We start from the raw sequence: 14,788 nt of genomic DNA, 5'->3' as shown, positions 1-14,788 counted from the left end.
TCCCGCAAACAATAATTATCTGTCATTTCTCACCAAATATTCACCAAATATGCGAAAGCTCAGTCTTTATAAAAGAGTGACAAAAGAATATAATCCAAATTTCTCGTCAACGACGTTGACGCCTCGCCTAAGGCATTGTTTGGTTGAGTCACAAAGACCGCCTCACTGAGCTCGTCGCCGATCCATTTCGCGTAGTTGTGCTGTAGTGACGAGCCAGTATGCAAGACCAACTCGTTCTGCAGGGAAAAAACAACCAGCCACTTTACATGTGGATGTGGCATGTAAATGGCCCTTGCAACATATATGGTTTTGGGATTTTGGTGTTCTTGCTCCTACTCCAAAGGTTAATTGTGATTTTACCCTCTCTTTTTTAACTTTGTAGATTCACCCCCACTTTTTGGAGTTGAAGTTACCGTTTACCCCTACTTTTCATTCTGTTAGTTGGAGCAGCATTAAACCAAAAAAAATGAAAACAAATATTCAGAGGAGCGGAAAAGGTCTTAACTATCCGTAACCTTATCCTCATCCCCACACTCATTTCCTCAGCACAAGAGGCCCAAGCCCAACTCCTCCATTTCCAAGCTATCACGTCAAATCTAAGGGTAGGAGCGGTGGCCGGTGCCGCGGTGGGCGACGGCGCTGCGGGCAAAGGTGCACCAGGGTGAGTCCGGTGTGGTCGTACGGCATCAAGTTGGAGGACACGTGGCACAATCATGAAACTCGCGTGGAGGTGAAGCGAAGTCATGAAGGTGCTGAGTCCATTCGATGTACCAAGAAAAAGTTGGATGGTTTTACCCCTACAGGGTATTTGGGTTGAATGCTTCATGTAAGGGTATTTTGGATATTTGCCAAATGCGCAGATATATGAGGAGTGGCTGTTGGAGCAGCCACCTTTTTGGGTGAGCTTCTCATTTGTGTAGGTGAGAGCCTTTGGTAAGTGAGAGAGGGAGAGTGATGAGAGGATCATGTTCTTGAGTTTTTTGCCATCATAGCTTTGTGTTTGGCTAGGAGTGACTTGTAACCGGACATGGTGGAGTAATTTAAAGGTCACGTGCCAACTTGTTCCATCTTCACAAGATCTGAAGTTTATCTTTTTCGGGATTTTTTGAGATTTTTGGGGGATTTTTTGTTCTTCGCGTTTGGATTTTCGTGAGATTTGTTGGGAACTTTTGTTGCTAGGGTTCTTATGAGCAACTTTATTGTGACCCCCTTCAAATCCATCGTGAATTCAGCTTGAATTTGAAATTTTTCCTAAACCATCCTTTTTTTTCAGGGTGTTCGGTTTTCTCCAAAATCCGCAATGAATATTTGAGATTTTCGTGATCTTTTTCTTGATCTATTCCAGATGCTTTTATGGCTCAAGTTCCGTTTGAATCCACGGAATTTTAAGGGAGTATTTTGGGTTTGAAGTTGGGAGCTTGGTTCTCGTGTTTTTCTTTGTTCTTGTCCTTCCTCCCAACTCAACCACCACCAGCAGCGAGTCGCGCACACGCACGCACAAGCGCTGTGTGCACAGCAGCTGCTTGCTCGCTCGCTCGGCTCGGCGGCTCAAGGCGGACCCAATTAAAAGTCCAAATCAACATTTCAAAGAACAAGATTTAACATTCTAACAAATCACATTTAATATTTTCTAAAAGTTGAACCAATATCTAAAAATACCGATTCAACATTTTCTAAAATAGAGAGCAATATTTTATATAGAAAATACTACATTTAACATTTTTCACCTCCTATTTTAACATTTGGACGATCTGAATCCAACATTTTTTGAACCAGCATCAACATTTTAAAAAATAAATTACCTTTTCTCCAACTCCGATGGAGATGGTGTGTGGAGATGGCGGCGTGCCCAGCGGCGCACGCGCTCCGCGGCCGGCTGCGTGGCGGCGCGTGGAGATGGTGACTTGCTCGGCGGTGCGTGGGAGCCGCGACGGTGGCGGCTGCACGGGAGGCGTGACGGCCACTCGGGAGGCCATGGCCGGCGACGAGATGTGGTCCTGCAGCCGTACGGGAAGACGGCGGCGGCAGCGGCAGCGGCGGGCGACGCACAGGAAGAGGTGGGTAGAAGGCCATCCGACAGATAAGGGTTGCCGCACTCAAATATTGGAAGCCCGCTGAAAAAAAAAAAACTACCGGAAGCTGTATAGGAATGCCGGCTCTAAGCGTGGAAGCAGCCCAGGCCGAGCGAGAGGAGCCGGCCGAGGCGCGGCTCCAGGAACTGGTGCGGCAGGCCGGCCAGCTCCTGCGCAACGAGGCCCAGCTCCCGGCGCCTGGCAGCCCAGCCTGGGAGGCGGCCCGAGGCTACAGCAGGCCGGACTAGCGCTCCCGGCGCGGCAGGCCCAGGCGGGTGGCCGAGCAGGCCAGGCCGGGGAGGCCTAGCGGCCCAGCGGCTTGGCTCACCACGCACCAGCCAACCAGGCCGGCAGTACCACGTCCCAGCTCGGCGCGGGTGGCTGGCCCAGTCAGTGTTGGACAGCAGCTGCTAGCCCAGGAGCTCGGCCTAGCAGGCTTTTAGCTCATTAAGGTATGTCCTAAGCCTTTTAATTCTATGCATTTGCTAGTTAATCACTACTATCATGTTTAGCTACTTAATTAGAACTATGTCTTGGTAATCATGTTTAGTATTGAATTAATTAATCCTTCCACGCGTAGTTTGTAGTTTGTGAGCATTTCTAATCGTTCCAAGGACCATTAGTTGATTTGTATCGTCTAAGTGGTTAGAAGCGAGGTGTAGGGTAGCAATCAAGATATAGCCCTTGTTCTCTGAGAACATTTTAAGAGCTCCTATTTACCCTCACTCGTTCCGGCGAGACTTGTCATCCATATCCACCACTCAAAAAAAAAAGTATAGTTCTTGATTTTTTATTTCTCTTTATGAGAGAGGGAGATTATATTATGGTAGCCATTTTTCTTCTCTCCGAGGTTCTTTCTGTTAACAATTACTAGATACACGTTTTGCTGTTACGATTAACAATCTTCAAACGACTTGGTATTCAGAAACGTATGGCGTCGAATTTCTGGGCACGGAAGAATAGCATGGTGTGTCTGAATGTTACTTTCTTAGCATCGCACAAGGACGAATGATGCGCTAAAACGCATGCACCACATTACACACAGAAAAGAGAAGCAACAACAGAGCGAGTTTGATATCCACTCAACAGATGACGTATTAACAAAACCATAAAACACTCATGAAACACAGAATATCCGATCCAGCTCGTCAAAACAAAACAGGAACAGAGATGACGTTTATTCATTCAGCCTTGATCTTTGTACATATCTAGGACGTATATTTGTGCATAAAAAAATATTTATGGAGGCCAAAGCAGAGATCATATAGTTAACCTACCAAGCCGTAGTGAGAGCCGAGGGGTCGAACAGGAGGTGGCCGCGGAATAGGAGTCGGGGAAAAAGTTGAGTCGGATGATAGGAAGATATCAGAAACCTAACTCATATCTGATGGCTTAGAATTATCGACTTCGCATGGGTTCACCCGATATTCAAATGTGACTAGTCAAATGGATTCTTCGCTACGTCAGAAACGATTTATGCTGGTATAGTCAAATTACTATGCTACCGAGCGTGATTGGCACCCACCAACATAAAAATTCCTTATACCGGTAGTGGAGCACCCGCAAATACAGTAACCATTATGCTAGCAGGTCACATAAACAGCTGCCAGCATCAATCACCCTATCTGTGATGACGAATGCTTATTTGTTGAAAATGTAGTCCGCCGGTACAGTGGCAAGCTCCTGCACAAAAGCGACCTGCAAGTACACCGCACGCGGCCACAGGCCACTAACCGCCCAGCAGCTCAGCTACTAGTCTGGTGCTAGTACAACATGCACATCTAGTCAAACCAACACCCCAGCAGCATGCGCATGCACTGTGCTGGCAGGCGCTACGCCCGCAGCACGCGAACAAAATTCAAAATTATTTAAATACTTAGCAAATGATTTTGAAATTTTTTTAAATTTTTACATATTCACATAAATGTTATTTAGTAAATTTAAAAATCATTATTTCATAGATAACAAAAATTATAATGAGTAGTTAGTTCATTTAACACTGTGGGTTGAAACACCCTGTAACTCATGAGGTGTTTCAACATGTAGTGACAAGTGAACTAACTACTCATTCTCGGATGAATACGATCTTGGATGAATACGAACTTTATATCAAAGTTGTAGATTTAGATTAGATCTAAAATTGTTGACAACTTTTTCATTTAAAGTTGTTTAATAGCTCAAAATATCATTGTAATCTCTATAATTTTGAAATCTTGAATTTTCAAATTTTCAAATGACCTCAGATATGCAAACAAGCTCTATATCAAAGTTGTAGTGCTTAACGAGATATAAAATTTTATAGTTGATAATTATTTCATTTAAAATTGTTTAATTACCCAAAACTTCGTTATAAGGTTATGAAAGAAACACGTTACGCCACGTAAGCGATCCGTGTCTCCAAAATCAAGCTCTCCCATTGGCCCGAACCTCCTCTCCCCGGATCCATCCCCTCTTATCCCTTCCCTCTCCCTCTCTATCCTTAGCCATTCCTCTCACTTATCTTCCAAGGCCAAGCGGAGGGGCACGAGCAACAGGCCAAGTGGAGGAGCAGCAAGAGCCTGGCGGCCACGAGTAGTAGGAGGAGATGCGGTAGCACGAGACTGGCGTGGCCCAGGAGGAACACGGCGGCACCGGCGCGGAGGAGGAGCTGGGCACCATGAACGAGATGATGTACAGGATCACATCGACCCAGCGACCATCAAGAAGCCGCACCGCCGCAACATGCACATCAGCGAGGACCCAAAGAGCGTGGCGGCGCAGCACCGGTGGGAGCGGATCAGCGAGCGCATCCGCATCCTACAGCGCCTTGTCCCGGGGGGCACCAAGATGGACGCCGCGTCCTCCCGGCAGCCCTCCTCACGATGTCGCGTCCTCCCATGCGGCCCTCCTCGTAGTAGGCGGGTAGGCGCGGGAGCGGCGGGAGGCCGGTGGGAGCCCTTTTTTTTATTTTTGCAAAATCAACTGTGCTGGTGGGTGACACCACCTGCCAGCACAGAGAGCTCACCGTGCTGGAGGGTGGTTATGCCACCCGCTAGCACAGAGCAGTCTCCCGCCAGCACAGAGAGTCATTTGTGCTGGCTCAAAGTTGCTGGCGAGTGTTAGGCCCGCCAGCACAAAGCCATTTGGCTCGCCAGCAAAAATGAATTGTGGCGTAGTGTATTTTGACGAGCTCTACGCATCCATGGTCTCCGATCGTCCATCCGAACAACCGTTCAAAAAGTCAACTTTTTGCTGACAGACTAATTGACTCGTCAACATTCTGCATTGTATCTGATTTGGGATATTATAGTGGGCGTCTGACGGCGATCATCTCACAGGCTGTCGTTGTCGAGATTAGCGGATCAAGACTACAACAAGTAAATCTCTTTTATGCGTGTAAGGCTTCAGATGGTGGTGTGAGAGGACGTGGGGTTAGACTGGTTCGGGCAGGAATAGCCCTACATCCAGTATGAGGAGTTGCTCGTGTTACTCACGCGAGATCTGTAGTAGGGGTTACAAACAGGCGAGAGAGGGAGCTAGTCCCAACTCTCTTGGGTGTGCACTGATGCTCATGAGGAGACGGTGTGGGTTCTGTTCGCTTCCGAGTCCCCTTTCTCGAGCCCCCTGGTTCTCCTTTTATAGCGCAAGGAGGGCACATGTGAGCCAGGCCTCAGGAGAGGTAAAAGAGATAAGCTAAGTAAAGTAAAACACGGGGACAGGAATTGAGTTCCCGCGTCACCGCCTTCCCCTCCGATCTTTGTCTCTCGTCAGTGTGCCCGCCGGAGGGGGGCGGCTATCCTTGGATCCTGTCGGTGATCCTCCGGTCGACCGTCGCCGCTAAGAAGGATGATGATATCCGGCCGCCACAACCGTGCATGTCATGGGGGACGACTGACCTCTGTAGCCCTGCGTGCTGACCGTGGAGCACGGCCGTCGTGTCTCTGTCGTCGGACTGAGCGCGAAAACTGGGCGGCGCTCCCTCCTGTGCCGGGGGGCACGCGTAATGAGTGCCCTACGGCAATCAAGGGAGGCCACGGCTACTTTAGCCTGTGCGGTCGTGGCTACAATGTTCCGCCTGGGTACTGTGGAGGGTCACGTCGAGGAGCGCGGGCGCCTTTCTGCGCGCTAGAGCCGAGGTGCATTTATGGCGAGATTGGTGGGGGCCCACGAGATCTGCGTCCCCTTCTGCTAGTTTGTGCCCGAGGCGGATCCCTGTCCTGTGGGCATGGATGAGCCCGACCCCCTGCGCCCTGGGTCGGGCGAGGCGGAGCCTTGCGGCGAGGGGTCGGGCGTATCCGACCCCAGGACCATGGGTCGGGCGAGGTGGAGCCTCGCAGCGTGAGGTCGGGCGTGTCCGACCCCAGGACCATGGGTCTGGCGAGGCGGAGTGGAATGCTCCTTGCCCATGCCGAGTCGGCGGAGATCACTGTCGCCGCAGGTGGGCCCGAGCCATTATAATTGTTGTTTAAAGAGCATAAGGAGGTCGTTAATATTTCCCCCCAATAGTAGCCCCCGAGCCTCTGGTGGAACAAAGATGCTCCTCCAGAGGCTGCTTTTGTCGTTCGTCGGGGATTCTTGTTTGTCCTGGAAGCTGCAGTTGATCAGGGATAAGGAGTTTCGTTTGTTCGGCTTGGCTGGGGAGTTTGGTCAGGTGGGGTGTCCTGTGGATGGCCTGGCGCGGGAGGATTCCCTATTGTTTCGTAGGCCACTCTTGCCTCGAGACTCAAAATCGCGACCACGCGTGTGGTCATTGGTTGCGATGCTAGCCCCCGCGCGTTGCAGGGGACCGATCGGGAGGCTAGATCGACTTTTGGTCGTTACCCCTCAAGCGTCCATTCGCTGGGATGGAGGGGGTGAGCCGTGCCACGCTATCCTCGCTGGATGAACCATGGTGCTCATTGAGCTACGAACGGGTTAGTTCGAGTGGAGTCCCGGTCCCCGTTTGGTGGGGTCCGGCTCGAGCCAAGCTGGTGGCGTACCCCAGGTTCCAGCTGGCCAGTTCATATAGTTCCCAAGTCCGTTCGATGGCACCCAGGGGCTTATTGCCTTTCTTCGGGGAAAAACCATGAACTTGATGCCAGTTCGGACTCGAACGTGAGGTCGGGACGCCCTTGGCTTTCGCTCGCTGGGGTGATGGTCGCTAGCGGACCTGTCCCTTCTCACCCCTTGCCCAGGGGAGTCCTGGGGCGGCTGTCGAACCTGTAGTGGGCTAGCCTTCGAACCCTTGGACCGTAATGGGCCGTAGGGGTGTTTTCAGCCCTGTATCCCTTTTTTACCTGTTGGTGGGCCCCGGGTCGGACGTGGAGGAGGTCGCGCGTGTGCGTTCTCTGGGAGGCGAAGTGTTGGAGGGTGCCATCCCGCGAAACGGGGGAGGTGGAGATGTTCTTTGTAGCAGATCGTGCGCACGGTTTCCCAAAAAGGCGGGGGTGACGAGGCATACCTGGCGCGGAAATAACTATGATGGGACCGCTCCTTTCACTTCCCGTGCGCCCCCCTATAAGACGAGGGAGTCTGCCTTGCCGGTTCCGCCCGCACCTATTCTCAAGCCTTTTCTCCTCCTCGCGCGCCTTTTGTCTTCCTTCACCCAGCGCAGCAGCTTTCTTCGCCCTCCACCGCTGAGCCTTCCACCCCCTTAGCGATGGAGTCTTGGACGCGCTCGAGCTTCGGTACCTCGCGCGCCAACGGCCTTGTGAACAAGGGCCTCCTTTGCAAGAGGACCGTGAGGAATGAGTGGTGGTTTCCCAGGAGGGAAGATGCGCCGCATCCGGACGGCGGCTACGTCATCTCGTTCGCACACTTCCATGAGAGGGGGGTTCGCGACTCCGCCGAGCCTCTTCTTCCGCGGGTTGCTGCACTACTACGGGCTCGAGTTGCAGCATCTCAATCCCAACAGAATCCAGCACATCGCGGCGTTCGTCACGCTGTGCGAGGGGTACCTAGGAATCGAGCCCAACTTCTCGCTCTGGAAGTACTTCTTCACGGTCAGCCTGTATCAGAGGACCGAGAAGAGGGGGACCTAGACGCGGATGATTCCGGTGTCGATGGGGAGCACCGGCATCCACCTCCGCCAGAACCGCGCCAAGGAATACATGGCAATGAAGACCACGGTGTCCCATAAGGGGTGGCACCAGCAGTGGTTCTATGTGAAGAACTACTCTGAGTCCCCCTTGCCGAAGTTCACCCGCCGCGTCATTGAGTCAGCGCCAGACCTATGGTCGTACGGTCCGGTCAAGAAGGAGAAGAAGCGGATCATCGGTCTGCTTCAGGCCATCGACCACCTGAAGAAAAAGGGCTTGACCGGGGCCGGAGTTATCGGGGCATACCACGCTCGGAGGGTGGCGCCGCTGATGCTCTGGGCTCGCTCGCTCAACGACATGGTTCCCGGCACACCGACCAAGGGCACCATCCTTGCGACAGGCGTGCTTGCCGACCCCGAGATCGAGCAGCATGTCCAGGAGGCGCTGGAGGACAAGGATGTCGTTTACCCGGTGCCCGGTCACCCTCCGATGCGCTCGGACGAGAATTTTGTCCAGCTGGTGAGGATTTCGCACTCTCGTTCTTCTTCCCTGCATTTCTTGGTTTGTCGTTCTGACGCGGAATTCTTGTATCTATAGGGCAATATGATTTGGGTCGTGGACTCGCGCTCGCCGGTGCCAGAGGACGCAAAGCGGCGGTGGCAGAACCGCCTCCTCACCAAGAAGCAGAAAAAACGGAAAGACAAAGAGACGGCGAGGAAGCAGAAGAGGGCCACCAAAGAGCTCCAAAGGTGGCGGCGGGGTACGGTCGTGTCGGACGACGACGACGATGATGAGGACGAGGAGGAAGAGACCGAGGAGGAGCAAGAGGAGGAGTACGTTCTTGCCCCCCCGCCGGGTGCGCTCGTCATCCGGGAGCAGCACCCCCAACCGGTCGCGGAGGACAAGTCAAGCGGACCGCCCGCTCAGGGCCCAACCCTGCGGGACTCTGGGTCCGCGCCCCAGGGACTGGCGAGGGATGCCCCCTGGAGTCGACAGAGCTGACCCCCGACCCTCTGCCTGCGCCACGCGAGTAGGGGAGTAGCAGCAAATGGCTACTGCCGGATGTCCTGGGGTCGGCGTCGAGCCCGGAGGCGAAGCGCGCTCGTCGTCCTCGCGCTGGGGGGAGGTGAGTGGAAATTCCTTGCACACCTTATTCCTTTCCTGGCATCGAGCCGTTTTTGATGAAGTTGTCGTTGTTTCACAGCGCCGCTCCTCGGGATTTCGTCCTACTGCTGGCACCGAAGAAAGCGCTCCGGGTGTCGACCACCTCCGCGGGGCGGACCGTGACTCCGCCGGCGGTGGGTGGCGGTGTTGTTGGAGAGGTCGCGGGGCCTCCCGCAGAGATGGCCTCTGCGGCGACGACTGGAGGAGGGATGCCACAGATGGGCATAGGGTAGGGGCCGACACCTGTTCCACCTTCTGCCTCCGCAGTTGACCCCGCGGGATGAGATGTCATCCCTAGGGTTCCTCCACCCGACGAGGTGATAAACCTCGACGATGAGGCGGAGGAGGAGCCAGTGGGGGAGGTGTCAGCGTCGAGGGCGTCACCCACGGAGGGGGCAGTGACGGAGATGGGGGCACCGGCTCCGTCGGTGATGGCGGAGATGGTGGCGGTGGAGATGGGGGTGCTTGCCCCAGCGGGCGCGACAGAGACGGCGGCAGCGGTGGGGATGGGGATGCCTGCCCTAGCAGCCGCGACGGAGATAGCGACGGTGGCGGCGACGGGAACGCCTGCCCCGTTGGCTGTGACGGAGACAGCGGCGACGGAGGGAGTGGGCCACGCGTCGGCGGCAACGACGGCTGTGGCAACGGCGACGGAGACAGTGTCGCGTCCGCCAGCGTCGTCGACTGGGCTGGCGATATCAGGAGCGGTGGCTCCTATCCCGGTGGCGTTGTCAGGGACAGCATCGTCGGGGTCAGCCGGAATGGCCTCTCATGCCCTTGTCCCGGTTGATCTCGACCCCAGTGCGTGGGGTGGGCCGACCTTGCGCTGGAGGTCCCGTGAGGACCCACATAGGCCCCTCTTCGTGCTGGACGATGCCGAGGAGCGGCGCAGGTGGCAGGTGGTGCAGGGTGGGCTTGCCAATGTCTGCGCCGTCCTGTCTTTCGCGATGGGGGAGCTGGACAGTGTTGTCGTCCCCGGTGGTCATGTATGGTGTTCTCCTTGGTGGTTATTTTTCTCTCGTTTCTCTGTCCCTCCTTTCTCCCAACAGTTCCTGAACATAGATCGTTTTGCAGGCCCTCCAGGAATGCAGCCGGGGGAAGTCTGAGTTCCTCCGGCGTGAGCGGGAGGTCTGGGATCGTTTCTCCACGGAAAGGTGGTGGACCGGGGAGCTAACTGGACAGCTCGCCGCCGCCCAGCAGATCGTTGCCGACCTGCGTGCGCACGAGCAGGAGGCACAGGAGGGCACGCGGCGGGCGGAGGATAAGTTCCAGGCCGTTGTTGAGAAGGCTCACCTCGATCTCGAGGAGTTCCAGGCCATTGTTAAGAAGGCCCGCCATGATGCCGAGGAACTCGCATGGTTGAAGAAGGATCATGAGGCCCTTCAGAACACCGTCGAGCGTATCTGGCATGAGCGGCACAAGGCTTGGCAGGTGCGTGACTTCGAGGCTTGCCGGAAGGCTGAGGTCGAGAAGATGGCGACCGACCTTGGGGAGGAGGTCAGTCGGCTCCATGTGCAGGTGTAGGGGCTTCAGACCGCCGTGTCCTAGGGGCTCGACCTGGAACGTCTACTGAAAGCTCAATCTGAGGGTAAGGTTTTCGTTGTTCCTTTGTTTTGCGGCGTTGCGGTGGTTTTTGACTTGGCGGACTTTTCTGGATGGGTCTCGTTGATGACCTCGCCCGGCTGAGAGACATCATCGATGCGGAGCGCACTGAGCACGACAACCTACGGGATGTGGTCCGCATCATTTGCGACGGCCTCAGCGTGGTCCAGGAGGAGGGGAAGAGCTCGTTGGCGGCTCATGTCCTTGGGGCGTACCGGTGGGCCCGTGAGATCGCTCGGGAGGCGCTCCACGTCGGCGTGAGGTGGGCCTTCGGCGTCTTCGGCTCCCACTACTCCGGCATCAACTTTGCCGGGTTGAGCGGGAGGTACGCCTCCGGCTACTCTGAGGCCGAGCTGGACGAGATTGACGCGTCGGTGCTCAATCCAGCGGAAGCCTTGGCGAAGCTCCTGGAGGATGAGGCCGTCCCGCTGGAGGACCCGGGGACGAGTTAGCTGTATCGGGCTTAGATGCCAAAAAATATGTAAATATGTTAAGTGATTTCGAACTTGCTTTTGCGATGGCCACAGAGGCCTTTGTGTAATTTTCCGAAAAAAGTTTTCGATCCTCTTTCTGTTTTTAGGGTTTGGAAAGATTAGAGCATGGGTCGGATGCGTCACGAAGCGCTGATGAGCGAAGGCACCGTAGCCACTGGGGCGTAAGTTTCTCGCGGTCTGATCAGTCTTGCCTGAGCATCGTTCGCGCACTCTTTTCTTTTCATGCCCAAACGTTTAGGAAGAGGGTCGGTTTGGAAAAAAATAGTGTTTTGAGGAGACGCCAAGTGACTTGGGCCGGAGCCCCTGATAGCCTCCGAGGGATATGCGTCCCTGGGGCAGAGCCAAGGTCGGATATCCCTAAGCTTGGGATGGAACTTCAGCGAAAGCAACTCAAAACCGCCCCTTTTTCACAAACTAAAAGATAACAGAAGCATGTGTGTACAAACTTGGAAACAATAGCTATGGGTAAAAACGTCTTAGCTGCTCGATGTTCCAAGCGTTGTTGAAGATCTGCCCATCGGGGGTCGCCAGCTTGTACGTGCCCGGCCGCAGTACTTGCGAGACGATGAAAGGACCTTCCCACGGAGGGGTCAGTTTGTGCCGGCCTCTGTTGTCTTGGACGGGGCGAAGCACCAGGTCGCCGACGTTGAAGGCTCGGCCCCGTACCTTACGGCTGTGATACCACCGCAAAGCTTGCTGGTACTTGGCCGAGTGCAGCAGGGCCACGTCGCGTGCTTCGTCAAGCTAGTCTTGCGTGTCCTCGAGGGATGCTTGATTCCCCTGTTCGTCGTACGCCCTGACCCTTGGTGACCCGTACTCCAGGTCGGTGGGGAGGATTGCCTCGGACCCATAGACCATGAAGAACAGGGTGAAGCCAGTTGCCCTACTAGGGGTAATCCTCAGACTCCATAGGACCGCGGGGACCTCCGCGACCCACCGGCTACCGAACTTGTTAAGGCGGTCGAAGATCCGTGGCTTGAGTCCCTTGAGTATCATGCTGTTTGCCTGCTCGACCTATCCATTCGTGCGGGGGTGCGCTACGGCTGACCAGTCCACTCGGATGTGGTGGTCATCGTAGAACTTGAGGAACTTCTTCCTGGTGAACTGCGTGCCATTGTCCGTGATGATGGAGTTGGGGACTCCGAAGCGATGGATGATGTCAGTGAAGAATTGCACCACCTGCTCGGACTTGATCTGCGCAACTGGTCGGGCCTCGATCCACTATGAGAACTTGTCGACGGCGACAAGCAGGTGGGTGAAGCCCCCGGGTGCCTTCTTGAAGGGCCCGACGAGGTCTAGTCCCCAAACTGCGAAGGGCCACTTGATGGGGATGGTTTGGAGCACTTGTGAAGCGTCCCCACATAAGTAGAGACTAAATGTGATACAAATATCAGTCCCAGAAGGCTGATAACACATTTATTCGACAGATAATTCAGTTACCGTATAACTTCCGAGGGAGTGGGCGTGAAAGCCACGCACCGATAAGAAGTAAATAAACAACAGCGGCTAACAAAGCGACTGCCATAAGATAGCACTCGGGACTACACGGCAGCAGCAGCATCTTGAAAAGGCCAACACTACAGGCAGCGTTGGGTGCGGACACAACCTCTACTCAAGGTCTTCGGCGATGAAGTCCGGGTCTTCCTCTGTAGTAACGAAGCAAGGGTGAGTACGAACGTACTCAACAAGTCCAACCCCATCCACGGAGGGGGATAATAGCAAGTATATGCACAGGATATATCAAGGATAGGCTAGGGTTTATTTGCAATAAAGCTAGATTTTTCAACACATGCAAGGGCTCGTTTTCAAACAAATTTTCGTAAAGCTTTTCTTTAGTAACCGAAACATTAAGTGGGGTTGATCCTACACAAAGGATCCAAGTTTTTATTGCTATCGGACTCCCCGTCCGCCATAGCCCACGGCACAACTGCCGGACACTTCCAAAATCCAACACACACACGCGCGTGCGCGCGACATCCATGCCCAAGTGCTAGTTATGTGACCAAGCCGTAACTCGTCCAATGCCGTGGACATGGCTACCCAGATAGGTTTTAACTCTGCAGAGGTTGTACACTTTTCCCACAAGTAGGGTACCGCAGCACGATCACCTTAGTGCCGGTGCGGATCCTAACAAAGCCATTACCCACCTTAGCTAAGACTGGCTAGCCCTCACAGAAGCACCCAAGGGGTTCACGGCTCATCCACGAGACCGTAACCGGGACCTAAGTCACCAAGATCTTACTCCTTTTCCATGGGCTCCCGTTGCTCACCAGCACCCCTGAAGACTAACAGTTCAGCTAGTGGGATTTATGCTAAGCCGTTGCCCATACAATGGTCGAGTGGTTGCACGATGGTTGAATTAGGCAAGATGACACATCAACTCAGTCCTTAACCACGACAATATGGATATCTCCCAACATTGCTCAACCACCAAGGTACGAGCACAACACCCTGGCATCCCACACAAGGAATACCCATCCATCCTATCTACACATTCCTTTTCCTTTGAACCCAGAAAGCCATTTTCCTCACTTGCACACACACACATTTATTTTCCGAAAACATTATTGTAGTAGTGATTGAAGTTTAAGTAGCAATTCCCTAAGCATTCTAGCGGTGGCTATCGACCAAATAGAGCGAATCATATTTAGAGACAACCATAGGATAACAAGGAATGTTCATAACAATCAAGGGGTGGCTATCCAATCATGTCTTGCGATGAAATAATATGCATTTTGTAAAACAGGCCAATAGGTTGTGTTTGAAAACTAGGTATTAAATATGCATCAGAGGGTGAGATTGGACTTGCCGTCTTCAAAGCCTTCCGGGAGTTCCGGCTCGTGCTGGTGATCCTTGGGCTCGGGCTCACGGTCAAACTCCTCCTCAGGCAATCCGCGATCTACGGCACACACAAACGGACACACAAATAAATAAAAGAATTTTTAACCGTGAGCTCCGAACAGAAAATGTGAACGGAAAATAGGTAGAAAGATTATTTTTGGGAAATTTGGATATGGATCGGCGAAAGTATTCTGGAGGATGAAGTGGTGAAATTTGGGATTAATTGGAGGAAGTTTGGCACATGAAATGACGGGTTAAACATGAATTAGGGGCTTAAACGGAGGTTTAGAACTGATTTATAATCAACCAGGGAACTATTTGTAAATACTTTTGGAGGTGGAGGGGCTTATCCGTGAATAGGTTTATGAGAGTGGTGGAAGGACTGTTTCGCAAATAATAGATTCCTTGGGGTTAGATCGGAAAGGAGGGGTTTCTTCTTCCCTTCTCTCTGTACCGGAACAGAGGAGATGGGAGGGAGGGGCGGGCGGCCTGGGGCGGCGGCCCAGGCTCGCCGGCGGCGAGGGGAGGTGGCGGGACAGGCTAGAGGAGGCCGTGGGGGCTCCATTTTGCCTGATACGGTGGAGGCGGCGGCGGTTGGCGCTCGGGCGGCGGAGGTACT

The sequence above is a fragment of the Setaria italica genome, chromosome VII (genome assembly GCF_000263155.2).
Source record: "Setaria italica strain Yugu1 chromosome VII, Setaria_italica_v2.0, whole genome shotgun sequence".
NCBI classification, from domain to species: domain Eukaryota; kingdom Viridiplantae; phylum Streptophyta; class Magnoliopsida; order Poales; family Poaceae; genus Setaria; species Setaria italica.
This window is presented reverse-complemented; position numbering follows the sequence as displayed.